The sequence below is a fragment of the Vicugna pacos genome, chromosome 11 (genome assembly GCF_048564905.1).
Source record: "Vicugna pacos chromosome 11, VicPac4, whole genome shotgun sequence".
NCBI lineage: Eukaryota > Metazoa > Chordata > Mammalia > Artiodactyla > Camelidae > Vicugna > Vicugna pacos.
Window position 1 is genome coordinate 10,591,721 of NC_132997.1, and position 22,535 is coordinate 10,614,255.

The following is a 22,535-nucleotide window of genomic DNA, read 5'->3' on the forward strand; positions in this document are numbered from 1 at the left end:
CTTTATTCATACTCAACAGAATTCAGAAGCAACTAAGCTCTTCTTCAGTAGGTGAATGGATAAATAAACTGTGGTTCCGCCAGAAAATGGACTATTATTTGGTGCTAAAATGAAATGAGTTATCAAGGAATGGAAAGACATGGAGGAACCTTAAATGCATATTACCAAGTGAAAGAAGCCAATCTGGGAAGTTTCAGCAACTGTCAGATTCCAACTGTATGGTGTTCTGGGAAAGGGAAAAACACAGAGACTGAAAGATCAGTGGCTGCCAGAGGCTAGAGGGGAAAGAGCAATGAATGAGGTGCAGCACGGAGCATTTTAAGGTCACTAAGACAGACGACTCTGTATGATGCTGTGATGGTGGATACATGTCATTGTACATCTGTCCAAACCCACAGAGTGCACAACACAATGTGTAAATCCTAGTGTCAAGTATGGGCTATGGGTGATGATGATGTGTCAGTGTAGGTTCACCCATTGTCACAAATGTACACTCTGTTGCAGGTGTCAATATTGAGGAGGCTGTGGGGACAAACTGCAGTTCATACACCCAATCCAGCCCCAGCCACCGCTGTTAATAAAGCTCTATGGGTGTGTGGACTGTCTGGCTGTTCTGGCATCTAAACAGCAGAGCTGAGCAGCTGCACCAGAGATCAGGAGGTTTTCAGACCCTGAAATATTTACCCCCAAGCCCTTGAAAGGAAAAGTCTGCTGAGCCCTGTTCTAAATGAATCAAAATTCACCCTGATGAGGCAGGACAGCAGGGCCCAAACCAGGCATGGTTAATGGGACTGAAGCAATGTTTTAGTTCTAACACATTTGCTGAAGTCCTGCAGGTCCAGCGACAGACTGTAGCCAGGAAGCGTCTGCAGGAGGAGTCGGGAGCAGGCCTTCCCGCCAGGCTCTGGGATGCCGGGGGCCGCGTGCCGCAAGGGGCCACCCGCTTGAAGAAGGTGGACTTGCAGTGGAAGCCGATCAACTCGTAGAGCTCGGAGAGGATGCTGCACGGCTGAATTCTCTCCTCGGAACGCTGAAGCACAGGGAGAAAAGCAACAAGCATCTGAATGAAACACGTAAGTGAAAAAAGACCCATAAAAATGGTTTTCCCTTAAAACAGAGACCCGATGACACAGGAAGGAAGAGGAAGGCTGACTTAGTGCACTGATGGGACCGGATGCAGAAACGCAGGGAAGCAGCACTGTGCAGACACTCCAGACCCCCTCTGGGCCCCACCTCTCCGCATTCCACCTGTCCCTTTACTAGAAAAGCCCGTATTCCCTGAAATAGAGGAATCTGCTACCTAAACATGGGACACAGAGAAGGGAAAGAGGAAAAGGAAGGGAAAGTAAAGGAACAACAGTTCATCTAGACCCTAGGGTCTGGGCGGGACTTTCACCAAACACACAACTTCTCAAAGCACAGAGCGCACAGGGAGAGGCTGACAGAGTGATTGCGACTTCTGCTCCTAAAGCACCCAGCTACCTGTCAGCACATGCTGCGCCCGTTACTGAATCATTACAATCATCTCAGAAACAACTACTACCCCGGCTCACAGGCAAGGAAATCTGAAACTCGGGGAGGAATTATTATCATCCTGGACAAAGCCCCACAGCCCAGTAGTCTCAGAGCCTCCGGCAGACCCTGGGCTAAAATGCTCCTCATCACCACGGGCCCTGAGACTCACGCTGAGGCCACGTCAGGTCTGCACGGGCCCAGAGCACAGTCTGTGGGACAGGGAATGCTCCCACTCGAAGTGCCAGGTCAAGGCCCTCAGGAACTTGTGTAATGAAACCAAATCCCCAAACTCATTTCCAACCCACTGCCCTGTCCGGGAGGACTGCTCGGCACAACTGCGCTGTCACCTGTGCACAGGCTGAGCAAGGGGCCCAGACAGTGATGTGACATCCCAGTGGAAGTGGCTCGGAGACCACTTCATCACAGGACAGATTCTCCCGGCTTCCAACGTTAACTCTCCATTCCATTTCCAACTGGAAAGTAAGTTTAGACTTGTTTTCCTCTCTTAGAAACAAAGAGAGCGGTAACATCAGAGGGAAACTCAAGACTGAGGAAGAGTCTCCTGGTCACTTGCAAGGATAGGCCGGGGAGGGAACAGAGACAGGGATCAGAAAGAACCGTGTTCCAGTCCAAAGTCTGCACGTCACTCGCTTTGACAGTTTCCTTTTTAATACAGGTGATAAAATCTAATTATGATTGTTGGGAAAACTAAATGAAATAATGTATTCCACTAGCATAGGTGTAAAATCCTCCATGAGTGTTCCAGAAATGGACGTGATCGTGGTTAGTTACTGTCTGCCAATTCTTGTGTTCTCAGCTCACATCACCCAACCAGAGATGTGCGAGAGAATGCCTCACCAGCCAGCAGCCTTCTCCAACTTGGAAACTTACAGTGTCCGAAGAGCAGGCAGTGTTGGATGTTTTGTGGCACTCTGGAGGTAGCACTCCAGTGATGACTTTAAAAAGCTGGGGAGAATTTAGGGGACCATACAGTTCAAATACAGAGTACCCATTCCATGTCTACAAATATTCATCTCTAGCCATGATGATTAAGAGAGGAAATACATATTCAAACATACATCATTTTCCCACATAAGTGCATCAAAACAATTTGGAAAGAGTGTAACTTTCTTCTCTAGATCACACAGCGGGGATTACAAGGTTTGTACTGACAGCCCTACTTGTAAATCATCTGCAAACGTAACTGGGTCCACTATCAGTCATCATAATTTGAAGGGAATGTTAGAAAAGAAAAAAGCCAAGCTAATACACTCCAGTCTTTTGTTTGGTTACGATGTCACAGAGGAGATGGACAGCTCAATAAGGAACCACTCTGCCGTGATCACGGAGCCGGGGAGCGGGATGTGCGGCAAGATGTATGACGCAGCCGCAACTGTGCCCATGCTTCTAGGCAGGTACCCAAAGTCACCTTGACAAGGTGTGAAATGTTTATGCCCACGTCCTCATAACCTGACATGTATTAAAGAGAAATGGAAACTTATAAACGGCCAATACCCTTGGTGGATACACTGTCCAAAGAGCAAAGTCACAGTTTGACAACTGGCCATCCCGGTACCTTGGGATTCATTCTTGAAGAACCTTAAAAACCACTCCTCTGTCCTCAAGAAGTGCTGCCTACTAGTCCTATCTTTGGCTCATGGATACCGCATGTTGAAGTGAACTTCAATGTCTGCACAGATTTGACTGTCTTTCTCCAGGTTCACTTGTCCATTCTGAAGAGGCCTGAGTTAAGTCCAAATTCCTTAAGATTAATTCCCTCCAGTGACAACTCAACGAGCCTGTAATTACAAGCCAACTGAACAGGACTGTCCTCAGCGAAAAATGTCACCAACCCTTCACTGCTTTCTTAAACTCCTCTCCTGGTTAATTGCAACATACTAACACCACCCTCCACCAAGTTCCCCAACTATGTCAAATAGAAAGTAAGGTCCATAAAGAGGAGACAACTCCATAGTCACCTTTGAATTCCTAGCATAAAGTAATGTCAACAAATAGAAATATGATTATGGCTTCTTTCCTTTAAAACCTTTCTAGTTATTTAAATGAGACCATGGAAGGGAGGTGTTTGAGTCCAGTATCTTGATCCAGAAGACTCTGGAGGCCTTTTTCAGAATGGCTGTCCACTGATTCATTCAAAACACACCTTCTCTTTCCGGGAGGAGCTGTGATTTTCTGCCATGGGTTTGTGGTCACTCTCATGCCAGAACAGCTTTAAACTAAATCCTTACTTTGGATATGTTATTTTTTCCCGCTTCCAAAAAATTTTACTTTCCTTACTTCCTTGCCTTGAGGAATGCTTTTATTCTTTTCTTTCTAATTCAACCTTTTATAAAGCAGGATTCTCAGGATGTGCTTGGCCTTACATAAGAACAGCCATCCAACTCCCAGTGTGAGAGGCCACAGGCTCACCTCCTGCCCTCCTGCCAGGGCAACTGAAACTCAGTTCAGGAGCCAACCAGCACCTCAGGGCTTCTAAGGCTCACGTATCTCCCAGAATCCCTGCTTTCTGGTTTGTCTTGGCTTCTGAGAATTTCCCCTCACTTTCTTGACATTTAGCTGTGCAGCTTGAAAGATGAGGAAGGAAGGTTTTATTTCTTAATCAGAATTTAAAGGAACTTATGTAATGAAGCTTTTCACGAGTTTCTAGAACCCTCCATGGCTGAGACAGAAAACACACAAGATATTTTCTAAATTTAGCTATCATGTGCATTTTTTCTTTGCTTTTGTTTTGTTAACTGCTAATAGACATTTTTTAATTAAAAAATAAAATAAGGTCCCAAATAAGATAGAAAATTGAAGGGGCAAACAAAATTAAAGAGCAAAGACAGAAAAATGATAAGTACTCTACAAAGTTAATAGAATAAATACACTATGGATCAGACCAGCAATTCTCAGTAACAGCTAATTGAAACCTGACCATGAGGTAAAACGTCTCTCCTGTCAGGAGATGACCAACAGAAAATAGAATTAAATCAACAACCTAAAATTCTAAGTCTGGCGAGGTATAGAAGTCTACCAGCTAAATGTGTCTTCTTCTGGAAAAGAGGGAGACTCACCAGCTCTTTTCTGTGGAGCCTGAGCCCAGGGGAGGACAGTGAAGTGTGTTCTGTAACTACCCAATTAGCAAAGTGAGTGATGAATAAAGAGATGTGAGCTTTGATGAGAGATGATACTACTATTCACTTGTCCTGTAAAGTATGTCTTCACGTTCAGAGATCAATATCTCGGCAGGAAAATGCACAGCCCGGGACCAGACCACTTCTGTGATTGTGACACTGCACTTAGATGTCTCAAGGGCACCTCCAACTCCACCTGCCAAGAGCTAACTTCACGGTGTTCCTCCCATAGCCATCCTGCCCAGGGCCCATGGTCGGGGACAAGGTCTCCCTGCCTCTCCCAGCTCAGGCCAATCACTCACAGATGTGACAAGACCCCTCCTTCAGGGACAAATTTCCTCAGTCAACGAGATCCACCACCCACACCTGTCCTACCAGGTACTCACTGGCACTCCCTCAGCACTGACTCTGTGCTGGGGACCATGCTGCACACTGTGCACACGTTATCTCACTGGATCTACACAGCAGTCCTGGGAGTTCGGTACATCACTGCTTCTATTGATTAGATAAATTGTTTCACTTCCTTGGGTGTGTCATCCAAAGTGACACGGCTACTGAGCCACAAACCTGGGACTGAAAATCACTTGAAAATTGAACACTGCTACACCTCGCAGCCACCCTACTCTGACTCATCACATCACCTCCTGCCAAGCCTTCTAAATGTTTCTAAGCATTCTACAAGACAAAAGTGATCTACGAGAGCACCGCACTAGCCTACTTAAAATCTGTCAATGACGGTCCACTGCTCTTAGGAGAAAGCCCCACCGGGCCTGAGCACAGCCCAACGGCCCGGCATCCGCTTTCCCTGCGCGGCCGTGCCGCCTCACCCACCACGCAGCTCTAAACGTGAAGCGTCCAGGACAGGGATGCTGACTCCGTACAACCCGGGGCTCGTCTCACTCAAACAATGATCACCCTCTTCAGTGGTTACCTTCTTCAATACTGAATCTCAGAAAAATATTTTCTCTGGATGAATCAATATCTTTTTCCTTACAACTTCCCATCATTGATAATGAGCTCCCCCCAAAAGAGAGAAGACCTAATCCTCAGTCTCCTTATCTGTAAAGTGCAAATAACAGGGAAATATGAGAGGTTTTATTAGAAGTAATATTCATGTGAGGCTGAGGGACAATTCCCAACATACAGTAAGTACTCAATATGTGCTTACTTAATATTAATAAGAATAGATTACATTCCAGCAACCTTAAATCAATGCTTTATGGCTTTGTCTAAAAGACTACCGACAAACAGTTGAACGAACTGTTTTGAGCAGATCAGCACAAGTGTACTGGGCAAGGTAAGCGCTGACTCCAGTTACAGCTGCAACCAACCAGCACTACGGGGCGGGAGCAGTTTGCTCAAACTCTTACATGTTGCTTGAGCATTTAGTTGTAGTTATTGAATAAAGACAGGTATTATTTACTCAAAGCTCCTGAAACATAAATCTTCAAAGATTGATGCAAATTATGTTTCAAGTACAACACTCTCACTAGAAATTACTTGAAAATTATAGTCTTAGCTCCTCTGCACATCAAAAGAGCATTTTCCTAATGTATCTGACTATATACTCTGAAAGGATTGTTTAAAAGAAATTAAGATGAAGCCATCCTGAATAAGATCTCAGTATCATCTACACAAACCCCACCCAAAGGTCTCATTTCTCACTTCCACATAGGTGTTCAGATGGCTTAAGCTGGGTCTTGGTTTCTTATGACACGGGGGTGGGAAGAATTGTGGATAGATCAATGTAGCAAATATAAACCTAGTGTATTTGCTATGTAGGAATCCTAGGAATAAATAAATTGATATATATAGTCCCACCCTTATGAAGCTAAGCCTTTCCATTTACAACAGCATAAAAAATAAAATGAGAGATACATTGAACAAAAGTTTACAAGATTTGTACATTGAATATTTTGAAGTATCACCAAAAAAATTTAAAATATCTTCATATATGGAAGGCATCCCATGATCATGCAATGGTAGAAAATATTGTTAAAAATGTTAAGACTTCCCAAAGTAATCTACATATTTAATGGAATCCCTATCAAAATTCCAGCTGACTTCTTTGCAAAAATTGAAAAACTGATCCCAAAATTCATATTGAAAGCAAGGGACCCAGGTCAGCCAAAACAATCTTGAAAAAGAAGAGCAAATTTGGAGGACTCACTCAAAGGTTACAGCAAATCTATAGCACTCAAGTCATTATGCTTCTGTCATAAGTTTGGATGCAGAAATCTATGAGACACAATAAAAAATCCTGGGGGGAAACTTACATTTACAGTCAGTTTTCCAGAAATGTGCCAACAAAACTCCATTGATAGTATAGTCTATTCAACAAATGGAGCAGAGACACCTGGGTATCTGAAGGCAAAAGAATGTATCTGGAATCTGGACCACGTATTTTATATAACAAATATTAATTCAAAATGGATCACAGACAGAAACGTAAAAACTAAATGTATGAACTTTCTAAAAGAAGACATAGTATGAATCTTTGTGGTCATAGGATAGGCTATGGCTTCCTAGATACAATACCAAGAGCACAAGTGATAAAACAAAATAGATAAAATGGACTTCATCAAATTAAAATCATTTGTTACAAAGGACATCATCAAGAGTGTGAAATGAAAGGGGAAAGGGGGAGCTCAAATGATAGAGTGTGTGCTAAGGAAGAAAAACAAAATGAATAAATCTAATTACCTCCCCTATAAAGAAATTGTTTTAATGTTTAAAAAAATTAAAGTGAAATGACAATCTGCAGAATAGGAGAAAAATCTTGCAAAGCATATATCTAATAAGAGACTAGTATCCAGGATATAAAACAAATGCTTACAACTGAACAATACAAAGAAAATCGACCCAATTTTTTAATTTGCCAAGGATTTAAATAGATACACAATTGGCCAATAAGCATCTGAAAAGATGCTCAGCATCACCAGCGAAATCAAAATCAAAATGAGATCTCATTTTAAACTCACTAGGATGGTTATAATCAAAACATGGACAATAACAAGTGTCAGTCAGGAGGCAGAGAAATGGATACCCTCAATATGCAGCCGTTGGAAAGGGGCAATGGGGCAGCTTCTTTGGAAAAGCCCGATGTTTCCTCAAAAGGTTAGAGTTATGTGGCTGAGCAATTCCACTCCTACATGTAGAGTCATCCTTCAGTGTCCTCGGGGGGTTGGTTTCAGGAACCCCTCACCCTGGATACCATAATCCAAGGATGATCAAGTCCTTTTGCAATCAGCCATCTGGATCCATGAAGTGGAAACTACAGATATGGTGGGCCAACTGTACAGCCAAAAGAATGGAAATGTATTCTCACAAAAACTTGCACATCAATATTCATAGCAGTATCATTCAGAGTAGCTAAAAGTCACTAAAAATATCCATCCATCAATGAATGGATAAACAAAATTACCAAGAATAGTCCCACAAACTTTTGGTAATTGAATCTTTGACAAAGGAGGTGAGAACATACAATGGAGTAAAGACAGCCTCTTCAGCAAATGGTGCAGGGAAAACTGCACAGCTGCATGTAAATCAATGAAGTTAGACTACCCCCTCACAACATACAAAAAAATGAATTCAAAATGGCTTAAAGACTTAAAATTGTAGACAAGACACTATAAACCTCTTAGAAGAAGACATAGGCAAAACATCTGACATATATCTCAACAATGTTTTCCAAGAGCAGTCTACTCAAGCAATAGAAATACAAGCAAAAATATACAAGTGGGTTCTAATTAAACTTACAAGCTTTTGCACAGAAAAGAAAACAAAAATTAAAGCAAAAAGACAACCTATGGAATGGGAGAAAATAGTTGCATTAAATGAAAGTGACAAGGGCTTAATTCCCAGAATATGTAAACAGCTTTTTCACTTGATAAAAAAGAAAAACAAACAATTCAATCCAAAAATGGGCAGAAGACCTAAAGAAACATTTCTCCAATGAAGACATACAAATGGCCAATAGGCACATGAAAAAATGCTCAATATCATTATCAGAGAAATGCAAATCAAAACTGCAAACAAGTATCACCTTTCACCAGTCAGAATAGCCATCATTCAGAAGTTCATAGACACTAAATGCTGGAGAGGCTGTGGAGAATTGGGAACACTCCTACACTGTGGTGGGAATGCAGTTTGGTGGAGCCATTGTGGAAAACTGTATAGAGGTTCCTCAAAAGACAAAACCTTGGGGGCCCAGATGACACAGCAATCCCACTCCAGGGCATATATCCGTAAGGAACCGTAATTCAAAAAGACACTTTCACCCCAATGTTCACAGCAGCACTATTTACAATATGAAGACATGGAAACAACCTAAATGTCCACTGACAGATGACTGGATAAAGAGGTTGTAGTATATATGTCCAATAGACTACTATTCAGCAATAAAATAATAATAAAATAATGCCACTTGCAGCAATATGAATGGACCAGGAGAATGTCATTCTAAGTGAAATAAGCCAGAAAGAGAAAGAAAAATACCATATGAGATCGCTCACATGTGGAATCTAAAACAAACAAACAAAAAAAAAAAACAAAGAAACAAAAAGATAAACTTATCTACAGAACAGAAACAGACACAGAGACATAGAAACCAAACTATGGTTACCAGAGGGGAGAGGGTGTGGAAGGAATAAATTGGGAGTTCAAGATTTGCAGATGCTGAGTATGTATACAATAAACAGCAAGTTTATACTGTATAGCACCCGAGAATATATTTAATAACTTATAGTAACTTATGTTTAAAAAGAATATGAAAATGAGTACAGGTATGTTCCTATTTAACTGAAGTTTTGTGCTGTACACAAGAAACTGACACAACACTATAAACTGACTAGACTTCAATGAAAATATTTTTAAATAGACCAAAAACAAAAAAAAGGAAAAGGATATTATCAAACAAAAAGAATAAAGTACTGATTCAGGCTACAATATGAATGAACTTTGAAAATTTATGCTAAAATAAACCCGTCACAAAAGGGCAAATAGTGCCCTTTAAGGTGAACTGTATCTAAGCGTTTATTGTACTACTCCTGTAAATTTTCCGGAGTTTTGAAGTCTATCAGTATCAAAATAAAATGTATTATTCATTAAAAACTTAAAACGCTTCCTCACAGGAGGGCTTTAATTATTAAATGCAGAAAAGCATGTAAAACTCTTGGAACAACAATTTTCACGTCCACACACAGTCACTGCTGTCACTGCCACTCAGAGTGTGGTGCCAGCGCTGATGAGAGCTGCCTCCACTCGCTCCCCTGCAGACAGGAGTGAAGGCCTGAGCTTTGACAGGCAGGGTTTGCGTGAACCTGGGTCAGCCACAGCCACGTCCCAGACTCTGCGTTACCCAAATTTCTTATACAAACTGCAACATGTAATGTAAACACTCTAGAGGGATGTATCTTACAACACAGGGAATACAGACAATGTTTTACAGTAACTATAAATGGAGCATCTATTGTACACTTGAAACATATATTTTAAATCAGCTATGTCTTTATAAAAAATTAAAAAATAATTTAAAAATGTTATCCCTTTAATATTCAATTTGGTTTTTAATTAACTACTAAACAGCTTAGAATATATAAAAGCATTTAAGTGTGATGTTTGTTTACAAATTTATTTACTTCAGCCTCCTGCTAAAAGAGAAATTAAACAATTTTTTAAACACAGCTTAACAACCATAACAACAAAAAGGCAAAACTGAGAGTGAAGAGAAAATGGAGATTCAATACTTAAATGAAACCAGGGGGAGGTAAACTCATAAAAATGGATTCCATGAAGTCAGGGCAAGTGTTAAAGGCCGACTAGAAATTCAGCTGTAAGATTCTTGGCAGCTAAAGCAAAAAGAAAAAGATGATGGGGCAGGTGGTAGAGCGTGTGCTTAGCGTGCACGGGGTCCTGGGTTCAAGCCCCAGGGCCTCCACTAACAGATAAATATACCTAATTACCTACCCCCCAAAAGAGCCCCAAAGAAAAGAAAAAGAGGAATTTCTTTCCAAAAAAATCCTGATATTAAATTTGGATTAAATACTTTAAAAAAAAAGAAAAATAGAAAAGATGAGTGACACTGTGAACAAAAACCCCAGCTGGGCTAACAAGCTAAGTCACAAATCTAAGTGTGATAAGTGTCGGTTTACTGATCTAAGTTTTGCTGGGCTAACTCGTAAATCTGAAGTTCAGTGTCAGTTTACTGGGCTAACAAGCTAACTCGTAAATCCAAGGTCAACAATTGTCAGTAACATGATCTGTTCCAAATTGATAAGCTTCAGTGTACTGATTCCTTGCTTTTTGTTGTTTGAGCCTTATTGGCTAAAAGCCCCATACTTGTAATTAACCCTATAAAACCTCATGTGCACGTCTTGGAGGTGCTCAGGGCTTGGGAACAGAAGCCCCTCTGAGCCCGCTGGCATAATAAATCTCAGTACTCCCACCCTCTGAGTGGTGCTTATTTCTTGGCTGGCCTGTTGTTTCCGTAACAACACAAGTGATAATGCCCGTGAGATAAATCTGCGATGGCTGCTGGCAGGTCCCCATGTCTCATGTGGGAATATCTGAAACATATTTTTCACCACTCAGAGTCATCCTCAGCCCACCCCACATCTCCCGCTGTTAAATGCAGGAGCACACGCAGGGCCCGGCCTTTGCTCTCTCTGTGTCATCACAGTGAGACAGGATGGAAGGGGGCAGAGCAAGCCATTCAAGAAAGACCACAGCAATTAACATCAAAATGGTGAAGAATTCAACCCCCAATAGGTCTTGAGGCTCAGGATGAAGAGATTTAACTTCTAGCAGATCTTGAGCTTCATTATACACCCATTGTAATAGTAACATGGTGAATAACACGGCCCCAGGCACCATGGCAGTCACAAGGCTAGCCACAAAAGGTCAAAGGGTGGGAAATGGCCAACTCCCTGGAATCCCAGCCCCTTGCCCTAAGGCTGGTCCTTCTACTTATTAGCATATGAAACCACGAAGCCCAAGAAAAGGAGCAACACAGAGCCACCTCCCAGGAACCCCTCTCTCTACCTCTTCGGAGAAGGCCCACACTATTTCTGTGGAGTATGTGCCTACTTTTAATCTGAGCATCAAACCCCCATACTTCGTGACGTTTCTCATGCCTGTCAATGTATCTCTCTGAATAAATCTACCTTTACTCAACACTGGCTTGTTCTTGAATTCTTTACTGCATGAAGTCAAGGAACAAAATCTGGTGGGGCACATCCCAGGGGCTCAACGGAAGCCTGGGACACAGCCCTTCTCATGCCCCACATATTTTTTCTTGTATCAACAGGACTGGGATGTGAAGTGAGGTCTGAGGCCCCAGCTAAGGGACAGAAGCAGCCTCCAGGTCTCCAATTGGTGGGCAGCCTCTCCCCCATCAGGGGCCATGGGGTCTGCCCGGTTCTCTGTGTTTTTTTGTTGTGCTGACTCCCCAGTCAGAGAGATTTCTCCTTAGGCCTGGCTCCACAAAACCCTTCTCTCCAAAATACAAGCACATCATGTCACAATCCTCTTGTTCAACCATGAATTGTTCAGCCAACTTTTTCCTTCCCCAGTTAAGTACCTAAATGTCCTCCCTGCCATCCCACCACTTCTTTCTTTTTGAGAACTCTGCACTCCCCACACACCATCCTGAACGCCGGTGCCTTGCTGGCTGGGACTGAGATGTTTCAGTCTCAAACATCCTGAGTCCTTTCTCTTTCCACTTTCTAACTTAAAAAGGCCTTCCTGTGTCTCCCACCGCTCTGATTCTGAACGTCAATAAATGCTCAGGTTACATTCACTATGTGAATACCTCCCAGGTTTTGGCTAGGTTTCCTTCCCAAGATCTTCATTAAGGAGCTGCATCAAGAAGTTTAAAGGGGCTAATCTTACATTTGAGTGGAGGAGCCTGCAAGAAATTTAAATGGCTTTGAAGAGAGAGTTAACCAGGGACAGAGAGGTCGCAGGTCCTAGTCAACAGTGTCATGAGGCAAAATGTTCTTCAAAGGCTCAGAGTGGCTTCTGAACACGGAGTCCTCAGGGAGGAGGTGACAGGCAGTGAGTGGGGTGAGTGACACAGGGTACGGTCCCCCAGCAGGGGAAGAATTGGTTATTTTCTAGTTTTGCAATTTCTTACTAACTTTTTCTCTTATTGTCACATACCATTTCCTACGAATTAAGCATATCAATGTCAGCCATTTGGGCCACTTGGGAGAAGCTACACGATGCCATTCACAAGGCTGGGACATGACAGCCACACCAGTCTAGGTTGAAAGACCAGTGGGGGTATATCCATGGTAATCACGGGCATGCGGCAAACTCCCCAGATTCAAAGACCTCCTCTCAAAGTTGGCGCCAATAAAACTACCAAGCAAAATGCGTGATGATTATGGCCAACATCTGTTTATTAGTTAAGTGCCTGTGACACCTGCCACTTAATAGGGAATGAGTACAATCAACGAGGCCCTGTCTACCTGGCCACACGCGCCCTGCCTTCCTGCCTTGGTGCAGCAGCAGAGCTTGTTTAGCTGAGATGAGCGCCCCCAGAGCAGCCCCGATGGGAAAGCTCCCAGCTCTGCACGGCCAGACGTGTTCCTTTCCTTCTCAGAGCTGATCACAATTTGCTGTCGTCTGTTTTTATGTTTATCCCTTTTGTAACTGCCTCTCCTCCGGAGATTTTGCTCAAGCAGCACAGGACCAGGTGTGTCTTGTGGCCTGCCGGATATTCTGGGCTGGGAAACAGCCGAGCCCACATCTGGCTCTGGTGCTGAACGGAGAGAGCAGAAGGCCCAGGAGCCCATGCTGAACCGAGGCCCCTGCACACAAAATTATGGTCTGACTTTGGGCAAATTACACAGTCTTTTTTACCCTGAGATTCCTCATCTGTCCATAAAAATAACTGCCCATGGCACACAGAGTTACAAGTATTAAAGGAAATCACCAAATTCACAAACTAGCCAAGGGGCTACCAGTGCATCCTAAACAGACACATGCTGCCTTTAAGGCTCTGACACACACCAAGCGTGGTGGTCGAACAAAGTGTACACTGCTAAGTGTCAGTGTGTTAAGTGCTTCATGTGTGCTATAATAATCTTCAGAACTTACAACAATCCCAGGAAGTAACGAATATTATCATGCCCATTTCACAGATTCACCATCAGTTTAAGAGAGGTTACATTCAAGTCCAAGGCGCTATGGTGAGTAAATGGCGATTTCAACCTGAATATGGGCCCAGGCCTGGGCTCCATCTCTGTCCCATCCACCTGACCACTGCCTATGAATTCCACCTGTCCAATACCCAAGTTGAAGCCAGCCAGCTCTTAAATGCAATGTGTGCCACCGTTTGTCAATGTTGGTTCATTACCATATACAGTTCTCAGAAAGCACTTCAGAAAGGAATGTTGGACTCACATACCTGCCCACAAAGAAGAGGAATTCTGCCTTGCCTTCTCCTGTACGTGCAGAAACCCTTCCCATTCACCACCGAATCCTTTTGTATGCTTCCTCCGTGTTCATATTTACACATGGCTTATTAAAGTAGAAGTTACCTGCAGTAATTCCATCTCGGTTCCATTCCAAGCTTCCAGATTATCCATAATCAGGGTAATATCATAATTTTCTGTGAATGAAAATACTACAAATTGAATGAAAATATTGCAACCATGTCACTAAACAAAGAATGCTGAAAACAAGTCATCAGCGGCTGCCGCCACCCCCCAGTGAAGACAGGCCTGCAGCCATTCACAACGGTGCCCTCTGAGCAGACTCAGAATAAGAAAGGACAGATTACTGGCCCTAGATAGCTAGGTGCTTGTCTAAAGTATATATTCAGTCAGCCCAAATGTTGGCTTCCTCCCATATATTGAAAAGCATTAAATTCATGAACTTGAGATACCTGGCTTTCTTTAGATAACAAGCAATGTTTTATTGTTCTGACTACCTGGTCTTTGTTGTAAAGCTCCTATATAATCCTAGCTTCTCCCCTACTCTTGGGAGCAGTCCCTCAGAGTGTTCTGAGAGGCGGTCATCCTGGCTCGAGTCCTCCTGACAAATAAAACATAACTCTTAACATTCAGGCTGCACGTTTACTTCAATCAAGTCCCAGAATAGACACAACTCATCAATTCTGTAATGGGACACACTGGATCAGGAACCAAAAGAATATAGTAGTCCCGAAGAACTACGGCTCCCTCTTTCTTCCTGTCATTATACAATCCCACCAGAACTCATTACTTTGCTGTCTGCTCCTCTGGCAACCAAACTCAGAGAAGAGTGAACTCAGCAGAGCGTCCTGCTGGGCAGAACCCCCGCAGCAGCACTGCAGGCTGCCTGCCCTCCCGCACGCTCTGACGACCGCTAGTGTCCTCCGTGGAAACCAGGCCAACAGAGCTGTTCCCAACAGCTACAAATTCCCAAATATTAAATAAAACCTTTCCTTTTATACTATATGTTACATATATACCCATCTCTGAAAACAGCTTTGCCAGAAGCCCAAATCTTCAACATTAATCTGCAAAGGCAAATCAGGTCCCCAAGGGAAAACAAGTCTTAAGACGATGCTAAGATCTCCAAAGTCCTCTCCACGACCATAAACCAAACTGCCTGTAGGTCTGCAGCTGCAGGTGGCTACATGTCTGCTTTTAAAGCAACCCCTTCCTGCCCTCGGGTGCTACAATGCCCTTCTACGCCCTCCCATCTCAGGGTAAGAGCAGCCACTGCAGAACCTTGCAGGGCAGCACTGACAGGACTGGACAAAGAGGATCAGAGCTAAACTAAGCCTTCTGATGACACGAGTTGCCACTCTGTCACTTTACAGATGAAGATATATATAGAGAGAGGTGGGGTGATATTGTTCAAAGTCACACAGATAAAAAGTGACAAAGTCTATAACTCTGCTCCTCCCTCTGGTGTGACGCCCCAACTGGGAGAACCACAGGGTTCTCTCGTGCCTCCTTGACCATTTCTTTCCTATCACTCATGACCCACCACAGGGTCTGAAATTAGCCTGCATTTGCAGCTTCTTTTCCCTCCAGTTTCTCAGGAACAAGGCTGTTCGGGCCACTTTATGACTTCCAGGTCCCCGAAATCTCCGTGCTCAGGCTGCTCTTGCCTGTGCATCCGGCCCGCTGCTCAGAGGCTCTTCCTCCCCTGCAGGAGGACGTTTCTACTCTTCACAGGGACACCTCCTTAGGGGATCCCTCCTCTCGCCCTCAGCATGGCAGGTGTCCCAGGCCACATCGCGAGATGCCCCAATAGGACTGCATCTGCCCAGGTCTGCTAGTCAGACCAGCAGCCTCAGAGCCAGGGATTATGCCCAGGTCACACTGCAAACCTACTGCCCGCCTCACAGCCCCCAGCCAGCAGGTCACCTGGAAGTCACAGCAAGTGCCCAACCCAATCCAGAAGCCTCTTCATTTCCCAGCACCACTGATGACTGGTTTCCAAACTTTGGTCAGTTTCGCACAAAACAACACCTTCTACTGTGAAGCGGGTGGTTTTCGCTTCTGCGCCCCATTCTTACTGAAAACGTTAAGGGAAACCAAAAAGCCTCTTCTCAACCCTTTTCTGATGATACCCTCCCACCCACAATATACATATGCTCAAGAGATTTGGATCCACGTGATTTTGTTTCCCTTATGGTAAGTGGCTCAAAACACTGCGGGATTATTTCTCCTTTGAGGGTATTAGGACTCAGTTTCTTCGGCTTTAATCTGTTTTTGTCTCTGTCTTCTTTGTTCCTAGCAGTTGCCACCTCTTACTCCCTTCAGCAGCCTCCCTCCCAACTTCTAGTCTAGGAAATCAGCTGTGATGAGGGGCCCGGGGGCATTCACAGAAGATGCAACAAAGGCAAAGAGAGGCTACATAATTTGCCAAAGATATCACCTTCAACCCCCAACAGAGTGTGTCATGTCCCTGTGTTTAACTCTTATTCTAAGCAAGTTAACTTTTTGTAGATTATGTTTATAAACAGATGAGAAATCAAAATACATACAAGGACACACATCAACTCTAAGATATTCATTAACTCCACTATTTTGTTTCTATTTATTTTATTTGTATTAAAAAATTAAGAACCCCTGCAATCAATATAGCAAAATGTTACTGGGTTTTAAATACAGAATATAGAGGGGTTAAGTGTGTCATTACTCATCCTTATATGTATGTTCACAAGATAAAATTATTTGAAAGTCTCTCTCCCCTCTCCCTACTCACTACTGGCTCTCACCTGAGCTCTCAGACCACACATCTAACAACCTTTCACTTTACCCACAGCTGAACACATCAGTTTTCCCCCAGAAATCCCTCTGCAGCTTTCCGTCCTCAGAACACAGCAGGACCATCATTTAACTCATTAATCCACCCAGAAACCTGGGCCTTACTCCATCCTACCTTCATAGACAGCTTTAATTCTTTCTTTTTACCATCTAAACATGCCTTCAATCTGTTCGCTTTTACCCACTGACTGTCCTACCGCTCAAGTGGAAGCCACCAACACTGCCCACCTGGACTCACGAGTCTCCCAAGTGGCCCCACAGCCACTCTCCCCTACTTGAGACAAATGGGATTGTGTCACTCCCACGCTTTTTGGGCTCTTTTCAGACTCACTGTTCATAGAAGAAACTCCAATTTCTTCACCTGGTGAAGGTGTTTGCCATGAAACTGTCAGCTCATGGAGGGCAGGGCACGCCCTCTCCCCTCAACCCCACTCTCTGGCAGAGCATCAGCTTGGGAGGACCTGCTGAGCTACATCAGCCTGTATCCTAAACCTGGTCTTGAGTTCTTAGCAAACTGCTTCACTTATCCATACATATCCAAGGTAGATAAGAAAGATTTTAGATGTTGAGCTAGACTATTCATTTGGGGATTTTGCACTGGCAACCTGCAAGTATATGTTCTAATGATTGTGTCTTGTTAAAACCACACCCAGATTAAAGGAGTATTTGTGGAATGTCTTCGGAGTAAAAGGGTTCTGTACTTTTACAGATTTTATGTTTTATAACATGAATAACCCGGACAGGGTCACAAATGGAACCGCCTCACAAGTGACAGAAGACAGGTGAGACGCATATAGCAACAGGTCACAAAGATGGTAAGAGCAAAGTTGTTTCTCCAAACACCCAAAAAATTCCTCCAAGAACAGAAAACTCAGAATTTTGAAAGTAAAATACTATCATATAAGGAAAGAAAATAAATAATCCTCTTCATCAGGGTTTCAAGATCTGACTGCAGAGTTATTAGCAGGCTATACTGAATCCTAGCACAGAAAAATCAGATGGACTAGTGGTGAGTAAGTTCCAGGAAAACGGCAGTAATTCCTCCACTTGAAAGAGGACACACACTCACTTGTTCAAGGTGATTGTAAACCACATTCTGCAGAAATTCAGAAGATTCAGGCACCGCTTCTAGATGGTGATGACACGGAAGGATGGCTTGGATGCATGCTTCTAACTGAGTCACCGGCATTCTTACACTGCAGGGGGAAACGGAGGCCCTCAGCCAAGAGCAGAGATGTTCCTGTCATGTATCCCAGGCCGTGCCTTGGGGACTCAGTGTCCTGTAGCAGTCCGGCCCCAGGCGAGGACCAGCAGCGTGGCCCACCCAAGCAGGAAGGGCACTGTGCTTGAGAAAGCCCACACCTGATGGGAGCAAGAGTGGCTGGTGGGGTTTTGTGAACCTATGAATGCTCATAGAAAAACACCTGCATACATTCAAGTGATACAATTAACAGTAGCATTCTTTTTAACAAAATTTCAAATGTCAGTGTTAATTTTACCATTCCTTTCCTCTTGTCCCCTGCACTCTGAGACAGGCTTAGGCTCTCTCACACTTGCAGCTCTGATGCAATAGTTGTGAAGTTATTTTACTTTACTGCAAGTGTCTTCGCTCCACGTGTCGCTGTGACTGTCGTCTCTTAACACAGTCAGATATCTTCCTGGATCTCTCCATGAGTTCCTTGCTCCTGCTTCTCAGATACTGAGATAAAGAACAGGTGAAGGCACATGACTGGAAAAGTCAATGTGGACTTGAGCAAAGTCCTCAGTGACCCCCTAGGTGAGTGTTGACCACCCCTTAGCTTCGATTCTCAAAGTTCTGCCCAGGGTGACATCCAGACAGGAGGGAGTCCTGGGCCCAATTAAAATCTGTGTGGCTTGGGTGCGGGGAAAGGTGCAGGAGCTGGTTCCGTAGCCGGGACCCACCACACCTCTGCTCCTCTCTCTCCCGGGGCCCCGCTGCCAACCCCCAGGTTCCCTGATCTTCTGTCCTTCTCTTCTACTCTACTTCAAGCCCTTTTCCTCTTCCTTTATTCCCTGATTATCTGCAGCTGGAGTGATTTTTCCATCACAAAATCTGAAAAAATTTCCTGCAGCTGAAAAAGAGGTCTCCAGAGGTCAATGCCCATATGGTGGTTCCTGAAGAGAGCCCCTGGTTAGGGGGACCCTCACCAACACACACGGGACATCAGGCATGTTGCAGGGTCGACCACCCCCAACAAGAGTTTGCTGTGACCCCAAGGCACGCACAGCATCCCTGCTCAATCAAGTGTAGTTGTAATCCGTTATTAAGAAGCAAAAATAAAAAAAATTTCTCATGTTTCTTACTAAAATTATTTATGAGTTAGAAAAAGAAATTGTAATAGAAAAGAACAAATTTGACTCCATGTTAGATGTGTTTGTTTGGCTTTAAAACTGTACCTTGTTTTCTAGGCTCCGACTTGCTATCTGCACCTTTTGAAAAAAAGTTGCCTTTAGCCTGAAATATCCAGGACAGCCTATTCTCCAGGCTCTGATCTTTAAGGATATTAGCTCTTCTACACTTATGTACAGATGGCAAGTTGCAAAATAGAGAATAACCTTTCTTTTATTTGGAGGATTTATGGGGGCACCATAATTTGACCCACATGGACAGCTGCAGGAACAAAGGATTCCAAGGACAAACAATTCATACTGCGAGAAGTTTGCAACAACCAACCACATCCCCGCCGCTTTTTAGTATAAAAGGAGACTGAATTCTGCTTTGGGGAAGAGAGTTCTACTGGATATCAATATGCCATTTTCTGGGTCTGCCAGATTTTCAAATAAAGTCACTATTCCTTACTCCAACATTTCATCTCCCCATTTATTGGCCTGTCATGCAGCAAGCAGAACGAGTTTGGACTTGGTAACAAAATGACTGCATTAGAGGTAGTATGTCTCCACTGTTTCCTCATTTCCAGTATGTCACAACCTATCAATTTTATATTCTGTTTAACAACACGACAAAAAACCTATTATACGGAATTGATTCCACAGAAATAAAATTATTTCTACTCCTTCAAAACTTTTTTCTTTTCTATTTTATTTTGTTTTGCTTATTCAAAAGAAAATAAAAGTCAAATCATTTTATTTCACGTATTTTTATAGCTACATAATGTAAATACGACAAAAATATTTAAATTGCAATAAAAATTGTTCATATATTTGTATAAAGATATATAAACCATCAATGCAGATTAGGAAAGGAGTAGATATTTACTAGAAATCCACTGCACATCCAGTCTTTTACAAGCATATCTTGGAATATAAACTCTATTATCCAGGGGTCCCCCACCCCCATTCTCACTGCCGATTCCCTTAGTAATCAACTACCAAGGCACCAGCATAGAACCATGCGATCACTATTTTAGGTTAAATGAAGGAATTAGCTCATTCAATTCTAAAACAGAAACCTTAAAATAAATACTGAACTTATTTACAGATAAACAAATTTGGACACAAAAAAGTACAGTTTCTCCCCCAAGACACAAAGATAATAATTGGTAAAGGCAAGATTTGAACTAATCTGCCTGATTATAAAGCTAAGGTGGAAATCCCCTTCGACTGTGTAGGTCCAGAAGCACAGCCCATCACCCTATCTTTGTTCAGATCTGGCTTTAGACAGCCTGAGACAGCACCCCATTCCTATGGTACTCGAGGGGAAATGATAACAATAATGATTTTATATTCAGTATTTTCTTAAGTCTCAATTATATAAAGTGTCAGCAGGTCAGCAGAAAACTCTGGGAAATATGAGTGGGTCCAGAGCTTTTCGCTGATAAGAAACTCAATCTATCAGGACAGAGTGACCTTCCCATGAGTGGCCTCATGAACATAAACTAAAGGCAGCTGAAATGAAAACTAGCAAGAACATGGAAGTGAAGCAGGAAGGATCCCTACTATCCCCTGCCCAGTTGCCTCTTCACCCGCGTGGACAAGATGGCAGAAGACCCAGGTTCTTGTCCAAGTTACAACATCATGGATTCTCACCCATAAAATGTTGCGACTCTATGCTGTCTTAAGTCCTTTCCAACTAAAATATGATGACACCAATATCTCAGCGGAATGTCTATGTCTCCACTCTCTCTCTTCTATTAGGAGACTATATATATGGCCACAAACAGAAATTCAATTAAAAACACCATGCACGAAGCCTGGTGAAAGTCTGTGTAAGAGACATTGTTCTCACTCTCTGTGAATGAAAACTCAGAAAAAGTGGACCTTCTCCCTCTGCAAGTGGGAGGTAGACTGATTTTGTGTGTGTGTGTGTTTGCATGCACATGTGTGTGTGTAAATCAAATAAAATATATTCTGGGATGTGCACAGTTTTTTTTATGATACTATCATTTCATGAGGATGAGCCAACCTTTAAAGTAATTTGAATCTACTTTTCTGAGAGGCTCTTTTGTTGGAGGATGGGAAAGGGGAAAGGAAAGGAGGAAAGAAGTAAATGAAGCACAGCTGTAAGAATACTGCTAGGGAAAGGCAAGACATTAATTTTGTTCTTACTTGCATCACACACAAATTAGGGACTGGCTTTCCCCCATGTCTTGTCAAGCACTGAGTTGCAGAAGTACAGGTGACAGCCCATTTCTCACTGAGCTTGTGACTGTACGTGGCATCTTATAGACACAAATTATTTAACCTGATCAAACACTCTAGCAGCAGGCTGTAATTCTCCTAATTTGAGAGACAAGAAAACAGGAAGTGAAAGACGGTATATAGCTTGACCAAAGTCAGAGGACAAGTAAACTAAAGAGGATGAATTCAAACTCAGATCTGAATGCAGAGTCTGATATTCCCACTCCCAGGGCTGGAAAATCCTTAACACAAGGCTCCCCAGCTCCTCTGCATTGTTCCTGGCACCAAGCATTTCCCATGGCGATGGTCTCCAGTTCTCAGACACAGTGCTCTGTGCAGCCAATAACTTCCATTCGACCTTGATCATCTACCTGCCACACCTACCAGGCTTCACCATACAGGCAGGAAAGCTGGCTTTCAAGTGCATACAAAGCCACCCCTGGTCTAACCTGGACTCTTCAGCAGCTTTTCCAGCATAAAGGCAGCCATGAAAGTGCTCACAGTTTGTACATGAGCCACACTACCTCTCTCCATCTGTCTCCCCACCTATACTACTTAGCTATGACCATTTTGAGAATCTTGGAAACAAATTTTTAAAAACAGAAAAGAAAGGATTCTGTAACAAGTACTTAATACTTACAATTTTAAATGAGAAGTTACAAAGTGAGTATTTACAAACCGAATCTGCCTTCCTAGGTGTCAGTTTTAACAGTTAAAAAACATAATAGTAAAAATTTCTCACTTAAAAAATTAACAAAAACATCAACAATAATCTGGAATAAACTCAAAAACAATGCCCATGTTGTACATGGAGAAAGTACAGGACTGTACTGAGGGGTAAAGTAAGAAGTGTGAAAGTAGAGACATCAACATATTGTATGGAGGAAAGCAGTTTTAAGATGTACGTTCTCCTAAAGATAATTCAAAATTACTAAAAAATCCCATGACAACACTTATCTGTTTTTTTTAACTTGAAAAAATTATATTAGAATTCTTCAGGAATAATAAAGTC

The 22,535-nt window shown here is 42.9% G+C and overlaps 1 long non-coding RNA gene across 4 annotated transcripts in view; it reads right to left on the reverse strand.

Annotated features, from left to right (window-relative positions):
* Nucleotides 1-791: 791 nt before the first annotated feature.
* The window catches only part of LOC140699633 (uncharacterized), a 48,888-nt gene continuing 27,144 nt past the window's right edge, over nucleotides 792-22,535 (reverse strand). For 2 of the 4 annotated variants that reach the window (XR_012077873.1, XR_012077872.1), the window contains exon 3: nucleotides 792-1,030. This is a non-coding gene — a long non-coding RNA (uncharacterized lncRNA). Of the gene's footprint in view, nucleotides 1,031-14,197; nucleotides 14,269-17,993; nucleotides 18,121-18,423; nucleotides 18,638-22,535 lie in introns of those variants that run through there. The other 2 variants (XR_012077871.1, XR_012077870.1) reach the window with 2 other exon arrangements.